The 20,730-nt window shown below is 39.6% G+C and overlaps 1 long non-coding RNA gene across 2 annotated transcripts; it reads right to left on the bottom strand.

Moving 5' to 3' along the window:
- Positions 1-2,030: 2,030 nt before the first annotated feature.
- On the bottom strand, positions 2,031-14,303 carry LOC109252082 (uncharacterized). Of its 2 annotated transcripts, none has more exons than XR_002073851.2 (2): positions 13,832-14,303; positions 2,031-3,377 (listed from the first exon to the last, which is right to left on the bottom strand). It is a non-coding gene; the product is annotated as an uncharacterized LOC109252082 (long non-coding RNA). The 2 variants fall into 2 exon arrangements; XR_002073852.2 differs by lacking the exon at positions 13,832-14,303 and adding an exon at positions 9,442-9,643.
- Between the last annotated feature and the right edge of the window lie 6,427 nt (positions 14,304-20,730).

Here is a 20,730-nt window from a genome sequence, read left to right as displayed (position 1 = left end):
AGCCTGATGTTATTACTTGTAGTTACAACAGGTATAACATTACATTTTAATACATGTAATCAAAACAAAATAACATTGGAAAAAAGGTTTACTAGAATCACATGATTGTTCTTAAAAGTGCATGTATAGGAGATTAATATAAGGAATAACTGTTATACTTGTGAAGTTTTGTTGCCCTACAATCATAACTAATAGCGATTCCCTTGTATGAAACTACTTGTATGCATGCTTTGAATTAACCCTGTTATAAAATGTTTTTTAATTGTATTTTTAAAATTTTTTAATGTTTATTTATTTTTGAGAGACAGAGAGACAGAGCGTGAGCAGGGGAGGGGCAGACAGAGAAGGAGACACAGAATCTGAAGCAGGCTCCAGGCTCTGAGCTGTCAGCATTGAGCCCAAAGCAGGGTTCAAACCCACAAACTGTGAGATCATGACCTGAGCTGAAGTCAGACGTTTAACCGACAGAGCCACCCAGGTGCCCCTAAAAAATTTTTTTTTATGTTTATTTATTTTGAGAGAGAGCGTGAGTGAGCATGAGTGAGTGGGGGAGGGACAGAGAGAGAGGGAGGGAGAGAGAATCTCAATCAGGCTCTGTGCTAACAGTGCCACTGGACACGGAGCTGGATCCCATGAAACATGAGATCATGACCCGAGCCGAAATCAAGGGTCGGATGCTTAACTGACTGAGCCATGCAGGTGCCCCAGTATAAAATGTTTTTACGTGAACACATTAGCTTGCTTCTTGCTTAATTTATCTAATCTAGGTTGGATTGATGCAATACCATTTATAGGAGATCATGTATTTCTCAACTGTTGCTATGTTTCATATTTATAACACTCATAAGAGAAAAACTGGGGTATAATGAAAGAAAAAAATTGCTTTGGAATAATTGAAAGGAAAGCTGTGACTTTATTTTTTTCATCCTCTCCCTGCTCCATGAAAAGTTACTTCTTCCTGTTGCAATGTGCCTTTCCCCCAGTGTCCTTGTGCTTTTACCTACAAGGGCCAGCACCTGTGACTCTCCCTGGCCAGTTGCTCCAGAGGGCAGGAAGTGTCTGGGAAAGCATGTCTCATCTCCCAGCCACCCTGCTCAGTGACCAGCAGGCACAGCTGTAGAAAGGCTCCAGCTTTTTTCCAGCTGGGACCACTCTAAGCATAACAAATCCTCCAGAGTTCTCCTGCAGAACCAGGTCCAAAGCTGTCCTCCATGGAAAAAGCCTTGCTTGCTTTCTTTCCCTTCTCTGTCCTGCTTTCCCCTCTTCCTTACCAGTTCTTTTTTGGGGAGCCCTTCCTTTTTTTTAATGTGAAATTTATTGTCAAATTGGTTTCCATACAACACCCAGTGCTCATCCCAATAGGTGCCCACGGGGAGCCCTTCCTTAAGAACACACACGTGCACATGAATTGTCCCAGTGTCTCCTTCCAAGGAAGCCAGCCTAAGGCAGTATCACATTTAGAGTATTTTAGAAATAGGCACGGCGGGCCATAAAAATATCTTTATGTATTTTAAATCTTTTGCTTTCAGGGATACTGATGTCCCATTATTGGTACATAATCCAAATGACCACTTTCGGAAATAAATCAACCTCATTTAACTTCCATGGCTTTTTAGAAATCAGAGAAGCCAGAGATGTGTAATGTACCAATTACATATTTGGAAACCATGTATTTGGAAACACTTGTCATAGACACTCTCTGTTTTACATAGATCTGTGCATTTTTTCCCCTCCTTGTTTTCAATTAATCTAAACCCAATCGTTTACCCTTAGAGAAGATAAACGTAAAAGCTTCCTCTCTCTTAACAGCTTGAGGTGTGTCCAAGAGATATTTTAGAGTTTTCCCCCCTAGATATTTTTAAAAGAGCTGCATCCACATTAATCTGTTTTAGATGATACGCTCCCCCAGAACCATTCTGACGTGGTCACTTGTCATTTAGCTGTACTTGGGATTAAACCACATGACAAAACATAACAAATTCAGACTAATTTGGAGGAATGCTGCTATGAATTCATGAAAACAATTAAAGGGTATTAAAAATGGAGAGCACTTTTATTGCTGTAAGGTAAATGTGTGCTGTCTTGTCAACGATCCTTTATTACAGACACCTATTATGCACTAGGTATTTGCATTCTCTCATTTAGTTCTTACTACCACCCTGAAAATGAAGTATTTTTCTTCTCACTTTTTAAAGAACAGATGAGGCATCGAGAGATTAAACACCTTTCTTTTTTTTTAAGGCTTGCAATTAGTGAACAATGGAGCTGGCCTTGGAATCTAGATCTTTCCACCAAGCCATGCTGCCTCTACAGTTCAACAAAATTAGCTAACTAAATATTAGTGTACCTCATCAGCTTTAAGGAAGGGTCAATAACTATGTGTAATTGACACACTCATTTAGTATGCAAACAGTATTGTTAACGTGCTGGTTACACTTTAAAGAAAAATAACAGTAATCTCCCTGGCCATCTTGTTTAACAACAATAGCTGCTATTTACTGATTGTTTCAGGCATCTTACATTCATGTGTACTTTACTTAGACAAGAATTCCTAGGTGGGTATTATTAATGTTATATCATATTTGGGCAGATGGTGAAGCACAGAGACTTTCGATAATTTGTGCCGTGTCACATGGGTAGTAAAATGTGGGCTTTGGGCCCAGAAACCGGTGTGCTCAATGGCTATGCTCTTCACTGCTAACGCTTAGCTGAAACTTCCTTAGGTCACATGCAAAGGTGACTGCGAGGTGGCAGCGGAATCGGTGGGTGGGAATAAGTAAGAACGAAGTTATGACTTCCTTAAAATACTTTGTTCCTCATTGATGCCAAGTAGGTATAGAGAAAGAGGAGGCCAAGCCAGAGATATGACAGCGCTTGGCTTGATGTTAAAGGGATGCTTTTGTTCTTACTCCACCATTTCAGTTTTCTCACCAGCTTTGATCCCCTTCCTACTGTTCACCTGTAAACAAAACCACTGTTCCCCTTTTTTTTGGAGTGGGTTACTAAGAAACTCACAGGGTTCATCATAGCCAGGTGTTTCTCTGCACCTGGTGTGTCTCATCTTCAGAGCAAAGGGATTCATAGACAAACACAACAGGACTCATTGTAGACTACACAATTAATCATTTGAGGTTTCTGATTTGCTCTTGAAACTTGCTATGTTCCTGTAATGGGAAAGAGACAGCTCCATTTATCACACGGCACCTCGTGCTGCTCCTTGGCACCGTCCCCTGGGTCCTTTACCATCCCCAAACTTCGAAAACATCTGCTGTGGGTACCATGGCGGGGATTTCTTCACATTCTCTGCTATACTTGCCTTCTCAGCATCTCTGTTTAAGCTCTCCTTTTGTGACCAAAGACAGAAAGGCCAGTATTCTCTGTGGAGATGAACAATTAGTAAGTTCATTACTTATGGTGGCATTCATGGTTCTTTGCCAAAGATTACATTTTTGTATATGACATTTTGCCTGATGTTGTCAAAAGAGCACTGGACTGGGAATTAGCTTTGCTGGATTTTTGTCTTGGCTCTACCACTAATGATTTGTCTGGGCTTGGGTGAGCTGCTGCACCTCTCTCGACTTTTGGTACCTCATTTAATGATGAATCTAGATTAGATCAGTGCTTCTCTACCTTGGATGCACATTAGAGTCACATCAAATGCACGAAACTCTAATGCCCAGGTCATAATCCAGACCGACTAACTCAATCTCTGGAAGAGCAGGACCCCCTGGCACTGATATTCTTATTCAGGCTCCCCAGGAGACTGTTACATTGACTTAGGTTTGAGAACCACTAGCCTCGGTATAAGGATTCTTTAGTCTCTAAAGAGACATCTTTTTCTTAAGATGGGAGAATTAAGGGGTGCCTGGGTGGCTTAATCGGTTGAGCGCTGACTTTGACCCTGATCATGATCTCGCAGTTGGTGGGTTTGAGCCCACGTCGGGCTCTGTGCTGACAGCTCAGAGCCTGGAGCCTGCTTCAGATTCTGGGTCTGCCTCTCTCTCTGTCCCTCCCCCTCTCATACTCTGTCTCTTTCTCTGTCTCTCAAATAAACATTAAAAAAAAGATGGGAGAATTAAGATCACATTTGTACAAAAAGGGAAGAGACAGTAGAGAGGGAAGTTTGGCGATACAGAAGAGGGTGAGTGGAGACACCTCTCCATCTTCGAGGAGGCAAAAGACTGAGTGCTATGATGGAAGGGTTGGCTTTACGTACGAGCATGGAGAGTATGTTCCCGGGTGCGGAACCACACTGTATGGGTGCAGAAGTTGGTAGGTAGGTGGATGCAGCGGTAGAAACGCACAGAGGTTGTCTTTCTGGTTGCTCCAATTTTTCTTTAACATGAAGAAGAAAGGTCATCAGAATGGATGGGAAAGAAGGTGTTGGGAGAGGTTTTAAGAGAGGAGAGGTGTGAAAGTCATCTATAAGAATAGAGAGTACATGCACTAGAGAAATGCGGTAGGACTGCCAGGGATAGTGAGAGTGTATTTGAGGTTGGTCAGTGATTGTGTGCATTTTGCTGACGGGGGTCCTGTCGAGTTTGGACAGTCTTTCTGACGACGGCCATAATCCCAACTAGTGGTTTCTGCTTGCATACTAGCTTCTGTGTTCGTCTAATCCTGGGTCATTTGTTGCCTTTGAACTATCTGGAATGGCCACCCATTTTGCTTATTTTATCCGACTTTATTGAGATATAATTGATCTATAACATTGTGTAAGTTGAAGGTGTACAATGTGTTGATTTGATACACTTATGTATTACAATATGATCACCCCTCTGTCACATCACATAATTCGTGTGTGTGTGTGTGTGTGTGTGTGTGTGTGTATGTGGCACATCTTTATCCATTCATCTATTGACAATAATTTAGATCGTTTCTCTTCCTTGGCTTTGTGAATAATGCTGCTGTAAACATGGGAGTTCAGACATCTTTTCAATGTCCTGTTTTTATTTTCTTTGGATATATATCCCAAAAAGGAATTGATGGATCATATCATAGTTGTATTTTTAATTTTGGGGGAAACCTCCTTACCATTTTCTGTAGTGGCTCTACCAATTTACATTCCCACCAACAGTGCACAGGACTTCCCTTTTCTCCACATCCTTGCCAACACTTGTTATTTCTTGGTTTTTTTTTTTTTTTTTTTTTTTTTTTTTTTTTTTTTTTATGACAGCCTTTCTAATAGATGTGAAGGATATCTCATTGTGGTTTTGGTTTGCATTTCCCTGATGATGAGTGATGTTGAGCATTTTTTCATGTATCTGTTGGCCATTTGGATGTCTTCTTTGGACCAGTATCTATTTGGTTCCTTGTTTATTTTTAAATTGGATTTTTTTTTGCTATTGTATGATTTATATATTTTGTGTATTAAGTATCAGATAGGTGGTTTGCAAGCATTTTCTCCCATTCTATAGGCTGCCTTTTCATTTTGTTGATTGTTTCCTTTGCTGTGCAGAAGGTTTTTAATTTGATGTACTGCCATTTATTGATTTTTGCTTTTGTTCCTTGTGCTTTTGGTGTCATATCCAAAAAATCATTGCTAAGACCGATGTCAAAGAGGTTCTTCCTTATGTTTTCTTCTAGGAGTCTTGCTGTTTCAGGTCTATGTTTCAGTGTTCATTTCATTTCGACTTAATTTTTGTGAGTGGTGTAAGGTAGGGATCCAATTTCATTTTTCTGCATGTGATCATCCAGTTTTCCTAACAGCATTTATTGAAAAGACTATCCTTTCTCCATTGTGTATTCTTGATTCCTTTGTCAGATATTAGTTGACTGGTCATTCCTGTTACATAATGCCTTAACCGCGGGCCACTGCAGCTAGTTGCAATCTCCCTAGTGTTAGGGAGTGAGGTATGGCCTGGCTTCTGGCTTACCTGAGTTTCTGAGGACTCACTGTACTTTCCCCTAGAGACAGACAGTCAGAGCTGCCTTCCAGAAGGTGGTGAGCTACTGTGCCATATGAATGAAGGAGTTATAAAGGAATGGTTAGTGAATTTGAATCTTGTGCAAGAGAAGCTGCCTAGAGATCTTTTTCCTGATTGGAGCAAGACTATCATGGAACAACACAACGGTTTCCCCCTACTTTCCTTAGACCTGCAAGTGACATGGTGCACACAAATAGTAAAGTCATACCTCTAAGATTAGAAAATGTTTTAGTTAGATTAGGACAAGTAGCTTTTGATTGTCTAAAAGTCACCTGAAGTGTTAAGTGGTAAATTAGGTCATCTAAAGTAATAGACTTTCAGACCAAGCTGAAGCAAGTGGCAAACTTCCGGAAAATTCAGCATCCATGACAGCATTTTTCTGAGATAGTGGAGACTGAATATATAAAATTTTTACCATATTCATTTTAGTGCCAATTCAAAAGGATTGGGAAACTAAGAGCCAGCAGGTGATTAAATGGGAGTATTCAGAGAGGACAAAATGGACTTTGTGTTCTTCATGTTGAATAGGTTCTACATAATATCTTTAGATTTTGGCATTGAAAAGTAGAAGGAAAGAGGCCCCACCATTAGTTTGGCAGATTTATCAAGCTGAGCTATGTCAATTGTATTATGCCGTTTCCAAGAAGACAGTAGAGCTTGTGAAATTTAACAGTGTCTGTCACCACTTGACATATTGGCTAAAACAAAAGCAGATTGAGGAAATGACTCACAATAGTTAATTGTTTCAATAGTCAGTCTTTCCCATCTGCACAGTGCGTTGAATTTGATGACATCTGATGGGAACTTTGTGGAAAATTAATGCACCAACTTGTTTTCAAGAAGCAAGCCCTCTCTTTGCTTTTTTAGTAGCTACATGTCAGTATCTGAAATCTCCATTTTATCTCTTTTTGGTTTAGGTAACACTGCAGTCTATCTTGACTTATCGAATACAAAAAGAAAAGCCTAACCATTTATAAAAAAACAAAATCAGTCAATAATAATTCCAACTCTGTTTCTTCACTTAAAGAATGGATTAGGTACTTTGGCTTTGATAAATTCAAAAACAAAGGGAAAAATTGTTCACAAAGAACCAAATTCAGGATGATATATGCAGCAAACATTCATCTTCCATTATCACATGAATACATAGCACATCTGGCTGCAGAATCTATGATGCCACTCTACAATTTATCACGCTTTATGGGAAACCATTAATTTATAACAGTTGCATTAATGTATAGCTCTGTGCTTTAAGTTCACCCTTGATAGATCTAGGTCTTTCACTGTGCTGAATTCCTTTGTAGACCCCACTTAAAAATCCAACTGACTTATCTGACCTGAAGAACAGTTTTATATTCTGAAGGTGTGGCTATCAAGTAAGAACATCAAGTTTCCTTTTTGGATATCTGCCAATGGGGATAAAGCTTAACTCCATGAAAGTTGATTCTTTTGGAGAGTATTTCTAGTATTTGTGTTCTTGTTGGACATCCACAAATGAGTCTACATTTCAGGTGCACTGGAAACCGCTATTTACAAAGAAGAAAGGATTAGGTCTGTCTGTTCCCTACAGATAGATTTCCTTGGTGCTACTTAAGATATCATTGCTATCTTTTGGTAGTCATGGCAGAACTGTGATGTTTTTTGAACAGATTTGGTATAAAGAATGAAGGTGTCTTGTTTAATAAAGAACACAATAATCTAAGAGGAGACTTCAAGACTTTCAAGAGTTGTGATAGGGAACAAAGAAACTTCTTTTCTACAGCTCAATAGGGCAAAACCCATAGGGCTAGCCCAGATCATTAGCAGGCTATGGCTCACAGTAACAAAGAACATTTCTTTCTTTTTTTTTTTTTTAATTTTTTAAATCTTTATTTATTTTTGAGAGAGAGAGAGAGGGAGACAGAATGTGAGCAGGGGAGGGGCAGAGAGAGAGGGAGACATAGAATCCGAAGCAAGCTCCAGGTTCCGAGCTGTCAGCACAGAGCCTGACGTGGGACTCGAACTTACGAACCGCGAGATCGTGATCTGAGCTGAAGTTGGATGCTCAATTGACTGAGCCACCCAGGCGCCCCACAAAGAACATTTCAATAGGGCATTCTAAGGAAATAGCTGCTCTGGGAGGAAATAATCTCCCCATATTTTCTCCTGGGAATTCTATTGGGTGTTGACATTTGGGAAAATTTGTTCCCAGTCTGAGGCAGCCTTTCTCAGTCTAAGAACATGTATTCCAGCTCACTGAAGATTACTGTAGCATTAGAAGTGTATTAATTTTTTGAGTAGTTTGAACTTTCAGAGAAGGTGGGTGGAAAAGTGAAAGGCAGGATGTGGGGAGGATGATGTCCAGCGTCCCTTTTGAATGCCTTGCCTCACCGAAGCATATTTGTATTTCCTGAACTGACAACTCAAAAGATCTAAAGTAGAGTGATACACAGCACCTATCAGAAGTAATTTGCACACTCCCTGCTTTCTTTGCAGAGATCTCTAAATATATTGGTTCTGCCCCACCCAGGGAGGGCTGGTGTTCAGGGGCAGACTTGCAAAACTTGTAGCATCCCATCTTTGGATACACTGGTTGACTCAGGCATCATCCTTCAGCCTAATCTGAAGAGCACACTGTTTGTTCTCTTCTGGTACAAAAGAGACCTTTTAGTTTATGTGGTCTCCATCTAAAACTGTCACAAAGTAGAAACCATGAATCAGAAGGAGCATTAGTGAAATAATTTTGCTCATGTAGACGGATGAGAGCTGAACTTTTTTTCTTGCTGTATCTATGAATTCCAGTTCATATTTCTTCATGTGAAAGTGGATTTTTTCCTCCTGGATTTATGTTAAGCTGAGCAAGCAGTTCTGGTGAAATTAAGCCCACGTATAAACAATAGATTCAGACAGCTCAATTTTGGTCCTGAATGCCATTAGAATTTTTCCCCCTCCTGTACTTTATTACAATTTCTGATTCTTTGCTTCTTATAACCCACTTTTTATATTGAATATCACATTGTGTACGGGTATGCCAAATTGGTATTGGTATATCCTGATTGCCTTACTTGGGAAAAGTGCTGAATTCAAGTTTGAAATGTTTGCACTTGACCGAACTTTAGGAAAAGAAGAAAAAAGAAGAGAGTATTTAAAACCCAGAAATGATTTTCTTTGCTGTGGTAAGCAACATCTTGAGTCTTAACCAACAGTTAGAATAGATTTACAATCTGCATGAAATGTATAAATGAGATGAAGTTAGAGGAGACCAATAGTACATTCTGAGCAATTTCCAAAGAGTTATAGGAAGCATGAGTGACTTAACTCCTGAAATGTGTGGTCAGATATAATATTTAATTAAAAACTTATGAGGGAAGAAGAAGTGTTGTGGAAGGCACTCAGGAGATGCCAGGAAGTATATTGATATTTTTACAGGTGCAATCTCATTGAACCCTCACATCAGTACTATGAAGTACATACTGGGATTCCCATTCCAAAGATGAGGACAGTGGAGTTCAGAAAGCCTATTCAGGTTGCTTACAGTTTTAGAACCATGATTTGAATCCAGATCTTTCAGATTTTGAAACCATTTGTACAGTAGTAGAAGCTTGTCTGGGCTCTGTGTGTTCTCTTCACAAGGAGATGTCAAGGAACATTGAGCAAAAGGTAGTATTACCAACAAACAAAAACCAAAACTGACACATGATGCTAAGGAAGGAGGCAGCTCCCTCTGTAGGGTTGGAAAAGATCATGAATCCAAGAAGAGGTCACAATGAGGCAAAGAATGAAGAAACTTGGGAGATTCTTATAAAAAAAAAAATTGCAGGGCCCCAAAATGGTGTAGAAGTTTAAAAGAATATGTAACATGGCTCTTTGCTTCCAGGACAAAGAAATAACATCAGTCATGGCCAGGAGGAAAACTAGGCAGAGAGTTTAGAAGATGTGAACAGCAAGTGGTAAAGTTACTAAGGGCGACTGGGCATAGAAATGCCTGGGATCCGTGATTTGGGGGAGGGGTAGAATGTAATAATAATTTCTCAAGCACTGTTAATTATATAATCCCTTTACTTCATAGAACTCAGTATTTTTTTGTCTATACAATACTTCAATTTTAGAGTATCAGTGAAACACAGGGGAAAAGATGGATTTTCCTGGGTGGCAATCAGAGTATAATTAGAGTTCATAGTTTTCAGGCTCAGACCTTGGAAATCTCGTACCGCAGATAACCCTTTCTCCATTGCCAACACATTTGTCCATACTTTGTGTTATTTTTGGAAACCATAAACTCACTTGTCTCAATGTGACATGACTTCCTCCCAAAATCCCTAATGAATTTATTTATTTTAAAAGAAAGGCTGTGGCAGAATAGGCCGAGATATGTGGGGGCTATTGGTGAGAGAACATTTATGGAAGTGTGGGCTGTGCTTATTCTGTGTTCAGGGAAAGGACTGGCCCACAAGGAATGAGGAAGCATGCTTAAAATACTGCCTTTAATATATTACGAACAGGGAACTAACTTTTCCTTAGTGTATCTCTTATTGTTCCATTTCTTTTTCTTGCTCAATAAATACAAGGAAAAAAAAGCATTGCTTTTACGTTTTAATTTCCCAGCAGCACTCTGTATTGGAGACAGTAATTAATGAAAATTATAGGCTAAACATTTTACAGTTTGCATTAAGTGCTTTATCCATGTTTTGTTAAAGAATCTCATTCTACCTAGAGATAATGAGTGTTTGAGTGTGTATTAGGGGGGAACACACATGCTAGCATCCCTCTTGAAGTTGTCCCCAACCAACCCTGTACGGTGGTATCTAAAATATGGGGTCCTATGTCAAAGAGATTGTTTCCCTAGTCCTATAACATGACTTTATTTTTATTTATTTTTTTAATTTTTTTTAATATATGAAATTTATTGTCAAATTGGTTTCCATACAACACCCAGTGCTCATCCCAAAAGGTGCCCTCCTCAATACCCATCACCCACCCTCCTCTCCCTCCTACCCCCCATCAACCCTCAGTTTGTTCCCTAGTCCTATAACATGACTTTAAATGTAATACTCACCTTCTAAGATGCCTTAGTTACCAGATCCATCCACATTTCAAAAAAGAAATAATCCAGACCACGCGTTCTACTAACAAAATTAAATATTGTCAAGCTGTTTAAAAAAAATCTTGAAAACATGATCAGGACATGGTAAACAATATTTTTAGCCTAGCTCATGTTATTATGTTATATAATAAAATTGTATTTTCTTTCAATCTTTCCATTTTATAGTTGAGCACAACAACAAAGAATATTGAATTGGGCTAGTTTGACCTCGAAAAATGAAATTTGTATCCTCATTTAGAAGTGAATACACTTTTTAAAGAGTAGAGGATATTTTGCCTAGAGAAATTGAATGAGAAGCATGGAATAAATAGTGATTTCCAAACTTTTCCCAGGCTAATTCAAATATTAGAGTCTTAGGCTGAAATAAGTTAGAGGCCTTATGATCACCATCCCATGAAATAAAATATAAAGTTATTTGCTGAAAGGTATTAAAATAAATGAAAGGATTTGTGGTGTAAGAAAAAGGAAATAGAGGCAGGTAGGGGAAAGAGTGGGTCATAAAATATACAATTATAATTGCATAGCTGTACTTTCTAGTAGACACTCTAATTTAAAAATATAGTGATCAATTTAACATAGCAAAAAATTTTAGGCATCTATTGGCAATAGGAAGATACAGTAAGAAGAGTAAGACCCGTATCTCCTCTCAGGGCAACTATATAGTCTAGGGCATGTCTTTGTGTGTATGTGTGCATGTAGTAGGATGTGGGCAAAACATGGGGTAAGTGAGTGGGGTGTGGGGAGGTTATTACAAATCTAAAAATAGCATGTTACAGGATAGCAAGTTACCTGCTACAGGAGATCATACCAACTATGTCAGTAAGGGCCATACCAGAGTCAGAACTCAGAAAAGAAAAAAGACCTGGGAGAGCAAAGGCTATGTCTGGAGACAAGATCAGGTACCTTAAGCTCCCTAGGTTATCCAACAGTTCTGGCGAATGAAGTACATCTTACCCAGACGGCTTTAATGGGTTGAATGTCTACACGCTGGTTTGTTCTAGGTAATGTCCTTTGTGCCATCCTCCAAGAATGATTTTCACTAAAATGAATTTGAGATTAGGGTACACAGCATACACACTAATCATTATCGAGAGGCAGTGTGGAAGTGGTTAAATGCATATGGATGAGAAAAATGTCTTAAAACTCAACATCAAGACAAATTGGTATTATCAGGATTATTGACAGATGAAACACTCAATCAATCACATGTTAGAAAATGGAAGTTTTCATCTGATAACCAATTCTTACTAGCAGGAGTATCTGGACAAGTAACAATCTCTCTGAACTTAGTTTCTTCATCTGTAAAATTCTTGTCTTCTAGAGTTTTTGTAAAGATCACATAACATCTTTTGTGTGAAAGCCTTTGCAAACCACAATTTTCTATAAAAATGTAAGTTGTGAGGAGAGATGAATATACTAAATGGAGGGTTTTAGGGAGAGAAATCCCATCACTGTGTGGAAGCTATACTGCAGAGGACAGAGGCACATGGTGGGAAGTAGGTCTGTCAAACAAGAAACAAGACTTGGCCAATAAATGATCTTGCTACAAAAATAGATTTCTACTCAAAAATACTTGTTGGGAAGCGAATTCCTTCCCACCACCTTTCCTTATTCCTATATCTTACGGACAGAAATGGCTTCCATTACTCAAAGAGTTGGGAGTATTTATTACAGATGGTGTTAATGAGACATGTTTAAGTGGTTGGATTGGTACAGTTTCCTGCATGTAATGGGTTATTATATATGTATTTTTTCCTTTCAGATAATTGTTGAGCCTATGCCATATTTCAAAAGCCAAGTTAATTTAGGTCAATGAAAAGAGAATTTATTTCCAGTCTATTACCATCTAATCCCTAATTAAATCAAAGAATAAGGAACTGAGTGATCCAGGCAGATCATTTGTCTCTTGGCAAAAGTTAATCCAGTCAATATAAAGAAAAGAGAAATGATTGTTTCCAAAAACCTAGTAGATTCTGTTGGCCATTTATTGCCTAGGCATGGAGGAATATAGGTTTTATTGAGAGAAGCTCTGAGCTTTAAAGAAAAGCTTTGAAATCCAAGCTGTCAGGCATTTTATGGTAAGAGATGGAAAGACTGGCCATCTCAGTGTTCAGGAAAGAAAAAAATATCCCCTGAAGTATGGAAGGAATAAATGCTCCATGGCTTACATATCATCTCTACAGGTTTCTTCCCTTCAAGTCATGGCCTATTTCATGGCCCATTTCCCTTTATTTTGAGAATTTTTTTTCTTGATTACAAAAGATTTCAAAGATAATTGGAAAATACAGAAAAGTACAAAGAAGAAAATAAAAATCATTTAAAATTATTTAGTCATCTCCACCTAGAGATAATAGTAATAACCTCCCAGGTTATTTTTCTTTGGCTATGTGTGTGTATGTATGTGTTTGTGTTTATTTATGTATATAAGGCATGTGTGTGTTGGGGGGGGTATGTTACAAAATTGAGCACAGAGTTATATGTAGTTCTCTTTTTTTGCTAATTAAAATGTATTTTAAATATTTTCCCATGCCATTAAAATGTCTTTATAATATTTTAAATTCTGTATAATATTCCCTTCTGTGGATATGTGGCAACTTATTGAAATACTTCCTTATTGTTTTGCATTCAGAATGTCCCTGCATTTTCTGTTCCCCCCCCAATCCAAAGGGATACCTCAAAAGATATCTTTGCAGCCATTTATTTATGTGCACTTCTGATTATTTCCTTAGTATACATTTCTATAATTGTTGGATCAAAGGAAAGGCATGCATTACATTTTTGTTTTTGATCTCTATAAACTAGGGACTATATGAGGAATCACCTTCTTAATCTGCAGTGAGCATGCTCAGTGTCTGAGGTGGAAAGGAGGAGGTTGGGGGTTCCACAGAAAGCAGGTTCTGGCTCGTCCTGGGTGACAGTTACTGGTTCAGAATGTGGAAGTACCATCCTCCAATTGTAACGGACCAGACTGCCTTGCTCTACACGGGCAGCTTCAGAGGATAGTTGGATATTTGTAATCTTGGAGGAATGGTCAAGAGACACCTGGGCTATCCTAGGCTAACGTCATTTTAACTTTAAAAGTTAAGTAGAGCCAATAAAAAAGATGCATGGGGAGTGTACTTCTTATTAGTTGTTCATGCTGTTTGCCTAGGTCTCGCAAACCTAGTTGACTGTTCAACGTACCAGTGAACTTTCTCAGTAAAATCAAGTGGGATGGAGGTAGGGTGAGGAAGAGGACTCAGTAGGCTTGTGAAAAAAGAAGCTGTTGGACTTCAAGATTGGCATCAGTTGTTTGTGAGACATATCTGCTGTCTGCAGAGGTTGATCTCTTCCACTACCCAAACCAGTTAACTCCATTTCTATCGGTGCCTGTGTCTGTCTCCTTAGCTAGAAATTTGGTCAAGATTCGTCACCAATCTCCTCTATCCTCTTAAGTCTGAAATGCGCCAAGGCCTGTAATTTTGCTCTACTTGGAATGTCTCTCAAATCTTCCTTTCCTCCATTCCTTCCTTCCACCTCCATTCCTACTACTGTCACTCTTTTCCAGCTTTCAGCACAGATCTGTAATTCTGGTATCATTTCAAACTCCACAGCTTCTCCCCTACTCCCTACTGCTTTCAGTTTACTATTCCCATGACACCTCTTAACTGTTTCCCTCAAAGAGCCTGAAACTATTGCAAATAGCTTGTCTGTAGACTCTGAGCTCTTTTTCAAGATCAGGGCTTTACCTTACTCATCTTTGTAGCTCCAGTGTTTAGGAAAGTGGTCGTCACCTAAACCAATTTTAGCCTGGAAGCAACCCCATGGCATTTTTGAAAGGGACACTGCAGCCCAGGGAAGGAAAGTAATCTGCCTGAGGCTACATAGCTACTAAGTGTCAGAGCGAGGATTCAGTCCTGGGCAGGTCTGTTTTTCCCCAAACTACATGAACTAAGCTGCACTTGGCCATACTTCCATTGTCAGGAGTCTGAGACCTCCTCAATCAAGCTATCTTACTGTACTTCTAGCCCTTTTCTGTACTGAATGCTATGTCATGGGATATCACCTGCCACAAGAAATATATTTGAGCAGATTAGGGGTGGAGACAAGAGGGGGAGGGCAGGTTGATAAAGACCAAGAGAATTTTTTTGGGAGAAGGTGCATCTTAAGCTGGGCCTTGAAGGTTGAAATAGTTTGGTCTCAGCAGGAGACCAGGGCAGATGCATTCCATATCATGGGAATAGACAGCAAAGGCCCTGAGACAGAAATGAATCAGTAGTGCTCTGAACAATGAAGACATTGGCCTATTTGTAGAAAGTTTTCATATAGTCTTGTTGGAAACAGCCTTCCCTTAAAGTAATGGTTTTATTAGTACCCTGGAAATAAACCCCATGATTTCATAGTTTGAAGTGCTAAGAATTGCAGAGAAATTGACCTCTTTCTGTATGGGGACAACAGAGAGAAGAAAGCTCATTTGGGTGTGGCATTCCTTCACTTCAGATTTCAAACTGGATCCGGATCATGAATCTCTCTGGCAAGTCCTAGAGCACAGGAACCAACCAGCTTTGTAATCTTAACATGGCTTCAGTTTTTATGATAACTTTTGGCCTTCAGAAAAAATTTCACCCCCAAGTTTAGGAAATCTGAAACATAATATGGATTGGAGGTGGTTTGAATGTACTTTCGAAGAGTATTTTTTTACTGGCCAATAAACTCCTCTGTGGCCACAAGTGTGTTGTTGAAAGGGACCTGGCTGATGGCAAACAGTAACATGAGGGAAACTTAAAACTGGAGATGATGATCAAATGTAAATCAATGTCAGGATTATTTCAAAAGTAGTAGTCAAGTAAAAAAAAAAAAGCTGACAAGAAGATAAAATTACATTTTAGTAAAAAAAATCATTAGGTATCTCATTTTTGATATTTGCCTTTCCAAACTTAGAATAAGGAACCAAGGAAAGCAAATCTATTAGCTTTTAAGTTACACTACATGAATGTGTGCACAGTGGATTAAGAGAGTATTTTGAATTTCTGCTTCTGTGAACATCTGAAGGGGTCAGGGAGGATGTTATATGTTTCTTCCCCTCCCCATCCTGGCCCCAAACCTCTCCTCCTCTGGGATTCCTGCTATACAATTTATTTCAGGAATTTAGCTCTGTCCTCCAAATTTTCAACAGCCAAAGTGAGAGCAGAATATATGGGAAGTGTGTATCTCAGCCCTAACCCTCAGTCTCCTCCTGAAGGAGGACCAACTGATTAGCTACCACATCACACAAGTGACTAATGTTCCCAGAGATCATAGTTTCCCAACTCTGATATCAACAGTGGAGGCAGGTCTTTGCTGAGAAGGGCTCCTTCTTAAGGGGCCTCACTGCAGTTGGTTTAGAATCTTTAGGCCTAAAGAGGTTCCACAGAGGGAGAAAGGCCCAACTGTCAAGACCTCACTTGAACAGTCCACATGGCTTTTTGCCTTTCTAAAGAAGCAGATCTTTCTGAGCTCTTCTTCCTTCTCAGCCATCCTCCTTGAAGCCATCTTTCCCAGGATGATGAGCACATGACTTACTCAGTGTTCTTGACCCAGTCCTGGTCAGTCTTGTGTGCTTACTCTGTCTTGATGTGGTAACCAGTTTATACCTAACTGGCCCTTGACAGCCTGTTCTGCTTTCCATCTGGGAGACCTGTTAGGACATGCCTCATCCTGACAGGGCTTCAGGCTGCCCCAAACGGTGATGACTTTGATTAGGTGATGGCTGCCTTCACTTTGGGGTTAGTTGCCGCTCCCTTACCCTCCATCAGAGCTCTTACTCAAGAGAAGGGGCTGAGATTAGGGTTTGGTTTAGAGATTCCTTCCCTCCTTCCTAAAGTACAATCAGGTCTAAAAAGTCCTACCTCTTAAGACAGTAATGGGAGCTGGTGTTATGAAGGTCACAATAGAGATACAACAGGAATGAAGGAGTCCCAGCACCCTCCGTCATTAGACTCTCAAAGTAGGGCTTGTGTCGTGTTCAGGATTGAATATACAGCACCAGCATAGCATCTGATACAGAGAAGGCTTTCAAGGAATATTTATTGCATATAAACATTAAAAATGTGCATGTGGGGGACTCTCCTAGTGACTCTTATGATCTGGGCATTTTTCAGTGGACAATACTATTAATTATGCAGTCATTATTTTAGTACCCTCTTCATTGCCCTTCAGCCATGGGGGTTAAGCCTGGAACTACTTAGTTTTTTGGAGTTCAGAGTTAATAGCCGAGCCCCAAGTCAGCTACTGCTCATAGTAGATGACTCATTGTGTTTCTCTCATTACTTATCCTTGTGTCCACATTCCAATAACAGGTTACTGATTTGTTTCCTTATCTTTGTGTACCCTTAATGTTCCCCATCACCATATGATCTGCCAGGATCTTCTTACACTCTTGGTGTATGTGTGGGAGAGTTGACCCTGGGCCTCAGATGCCATAGCTGAGTGTGCTCCCCTTGCTGCCCAGGCTGCCAGTCTCCCATGGTGCAATGCTCTGCCCTCATGCTGACTCATTCACCTGTGGCTGGACACTGGGCCTGTCTTATGATTATGTCTCTGAGTACTGCATATAGCTGGGAAATTCCTATATTGTGTTTTCTTCCCACAGCTGGTCTGGCTCCCACATTCTGGCTTCCCTTATCAGGTCCACCCTGCTGCTGACTGAGTCTTATTCCTGAGAAAGAGCATATTTCCTGTGTCCTGATGTACCCCTTTTAGTATCTCTACCATATTCTGATTAAGAAACCGTTATGTCCCCTTTTTCAAGTTAATTTTACACATGGTTCTGGATCACTAAGAAATACTGTTTTCTCAAAGACTGACCCTAACCTTGGGCAGAAATTCCAGGTTTTGGAAGAAGTTTAACGTTGTGTATGGGGCTGTGTATCTTTTTGTGGAGGTCACATGTCTTTGGATATGGACTTAAATTGTGTGAACTTTGTGTGTGTGTGTGTGTGTGTGTGTGTGTGTGTGTGAGAGAGAGAGAGAGAGAGAGAGGAGAGAGAGAGAGAGAAAGAGAGAGAGAGAGAGACACTCCTTTTGTAGTGTTTTCTGAAAAGCATTTCTCTAAACAGAACAAGAAGAACAAGAATGGACAGAAAGATTAGCCTTTATTTATATCCTCCAGTTATGTGAAGAAACATCATATATCATGTTGTTTAGATGGTTCACCTTTCCCATGTGATATTTTTCTGGCCTTTATTCTTGGCCTCCTAGTGAACTCAAGGTCAGAATAAAAATGACCATCATGACTGTATAAAACTTCATAGCAGTAGAGAAACAGGAATTTAAAAAGATAATGTAGTGTGGTGTCTGATGAAGAGAGCTTAAAGAGTGATTCCATTTGTGTATTACATGCTGTGTGTCTACAAAAAATGGCACAAGGTTTTAATTTTTCTTTAATGTTTAATTTTAATTTTTGAGAGAGACACACACACAGCATGAGTGGGGGAGGGGCAGAGAGAGAGGGAGACACAGAATCTGAAGCAGGCTCCAGGCTCCAAGCTGTCAGCACAGAGCCTGACGTGGGGCTGGAACCCACTGAGATCATGACCTGAGCTGAAGTCGGATCCTTAACCGACTGAGCCACCCAGGTTCCCCAAAATGGCACAGGATTTTAAAAACTAGCTATCCTGTTTTAGGAAGAAACATTTTCCTGTTTTGCTTTACTTCATTTCCAGGTAGAGAGAAAGGAGTTGATTTAGTCCAGTACAACATTTGGATGCTCTTCCTAACCTTAAATTTGTGTTAAATAATAGCTGTATGAATATTCTGTTGCAGCTGACCTTTTGGGATTGCTTTTCCCTAGTGAATATTTTTTCTAATTTTCTTTATGTGCATTTTACACTGGGTTGCAGAAGGGATGGGAATTTAATTGTTCTATTTGTATTTTATCCATTCACTTTCATAGCTAGGGCAAAGGGGTGTATTTTGAATAACTCTAGGAAGTAATTTATAACTATTGATATTGATGAAATACAACTGTAGCATATACATCTTTGTGTGAATATGCCTGTAGGAAGGATCAATGCGTCCACGTGGGAGGGTTGGTATGAGTGTGTCTCTCCTCCTCTTTAGCTTTCTTTTGCTATATTAAAAATCCTGCTTTGGGGTTTCCTGCCCTTTTCTGCATTTTAAGCATAGCCGATGGAGGTGGGGGGGTGGGGCAGAAAAATTACCGAGCTTAGAACTAACTCCACAGTTGTGGGGTCTGAGACAGACTTTTGCCCTATGGTATATAGAACAAATAGCAATATCATGGGAAAATAGTTGGCAATATAGCAAAGGTAGAGTGTGGATCTGTTTGGGTATGGGTTTAAAGGTTGGATAGAGGCATAGAGGCTTTGTTTTTGAAGTGTTTCACTGTTAGAAATAACCTTACAGAAGGCCAGACAGCAATGTCCTTTGGTTGACATTCTGGGTTAGAAACTTTAAGAGACATTTTTCTCTGTGAATGAGATTGGAGTGGTTTTATTGTGGTTGTTGGCAGGAGACCAATAATACAATACAGTTAAATGAAGACTAACTTGTTTTAGGTCTTCCCAGCACAGTTTTGGAAACCAGTGGTCTAAGAAATGGATGCTGGGTGATAAAGCATGTCCCAAACTCTTCCCACCCCCAGCACTCACTGAATAACTTATTAAATAAAAAAATTAATAGGCATAAGCTTGTGTTAAGGAAGAGCAGTTCCTAAGAATGTGTGGTACCCAAAGTCACATTTTGTTTTGAGTGTGCGTATTTCCATGATCAGATGGAATCTACTCAGTGACTTTATTCACTAGCTTGGGTTTCACATGCCCATTTTGAGGTGATGTTCCCCTGGGGGAGCCACTGTGATTTAGCCATATTTAAAATAGAATATGCCACTGCAAATATTTGGCATTTCTGTTAAGGATGAGTGAGACCATGGATTGGATACCACATTGTCTCAATGCTTCCAGGGAAGGATTTTCTTTTCCGTATCCCATACTGAAGTGTTAACAGTGAGTTCACTATCTGCCAGAGCATTTGAACAGATTCAGAGCACAACTTAACGCGGGATGAGTAAAGACAGAACACATCCATTCTCATCTTAAGGCCAGGTCTTTGCTGTGGGTGGACCTCCCTGAACAGAGGAAAGGGCAGGAGTCAGGCTCCTCAAATGGAGTGCTGAATTTGGTGGTATCAATGAAGTGCTTGGGGGAAGTCAGAGGAGGGAAAATTGAATATGGACTTGGGATAGATCAAATCGGTCTGGGAGAGGAAAAGGCCCCAATTGGACTTAATGCAGTAAATGTCAAGGAAAAGGAAGGGAGAAAATTTATTTTGCTTCAGCAACAAGATAAAGATGTTCAAATAAAGAGATCAGGAGGTCCAAGGAGGGCAGGGAGCGCTGGGAGGAAATAGGATCAAAGTCAAAGGAGGTTAGACCTAATGTCTTGGGTATTGGGTCCCCCTGCAGGTGTCTAAACAGGATCCTTGTGTGCTGAACATGGCATTTTATAAATAAAATACTAACTTACTGCAAAGATACTTTGATTAGATAGATCTTCATCAAGGTAATTATTTCTGCTATATGGTGGTTTTTGTTTCAATATACATGTTAAAAACATAAGAAGAAAACTTAATGTGTGACATTTTGATTGTTGTCCAAGTAAAATCAAGGAGAAAATGTTTCGTAAGTCCCAAGATTTCCTTTTCCTCAGTGTCTCTTATCTATACTCTCTTCCTTTGTAGCCA

Source organism: Panthera pardus, unplaced genomic scaffold (genome assembly GCF_024362965.1).
Source record: "Panthera pardus isolate Hobbes unplaced genomic scaffold, ASM2436296v1 HiC_scaffold_20, whole genome shotgun sequence".
In the NCBI taxonomy this organism is placed as follows: domain Eukaryota; kingdom Metazoa; phylum Chordata; class Mammalia; order Carnivora; family Felidae; genus Panthera; species Panthera pardus.
Note: the sequence above shows the minus strand (reverse complement) of the source record. Positions and strands in the feature narration are given on the sequence as shown.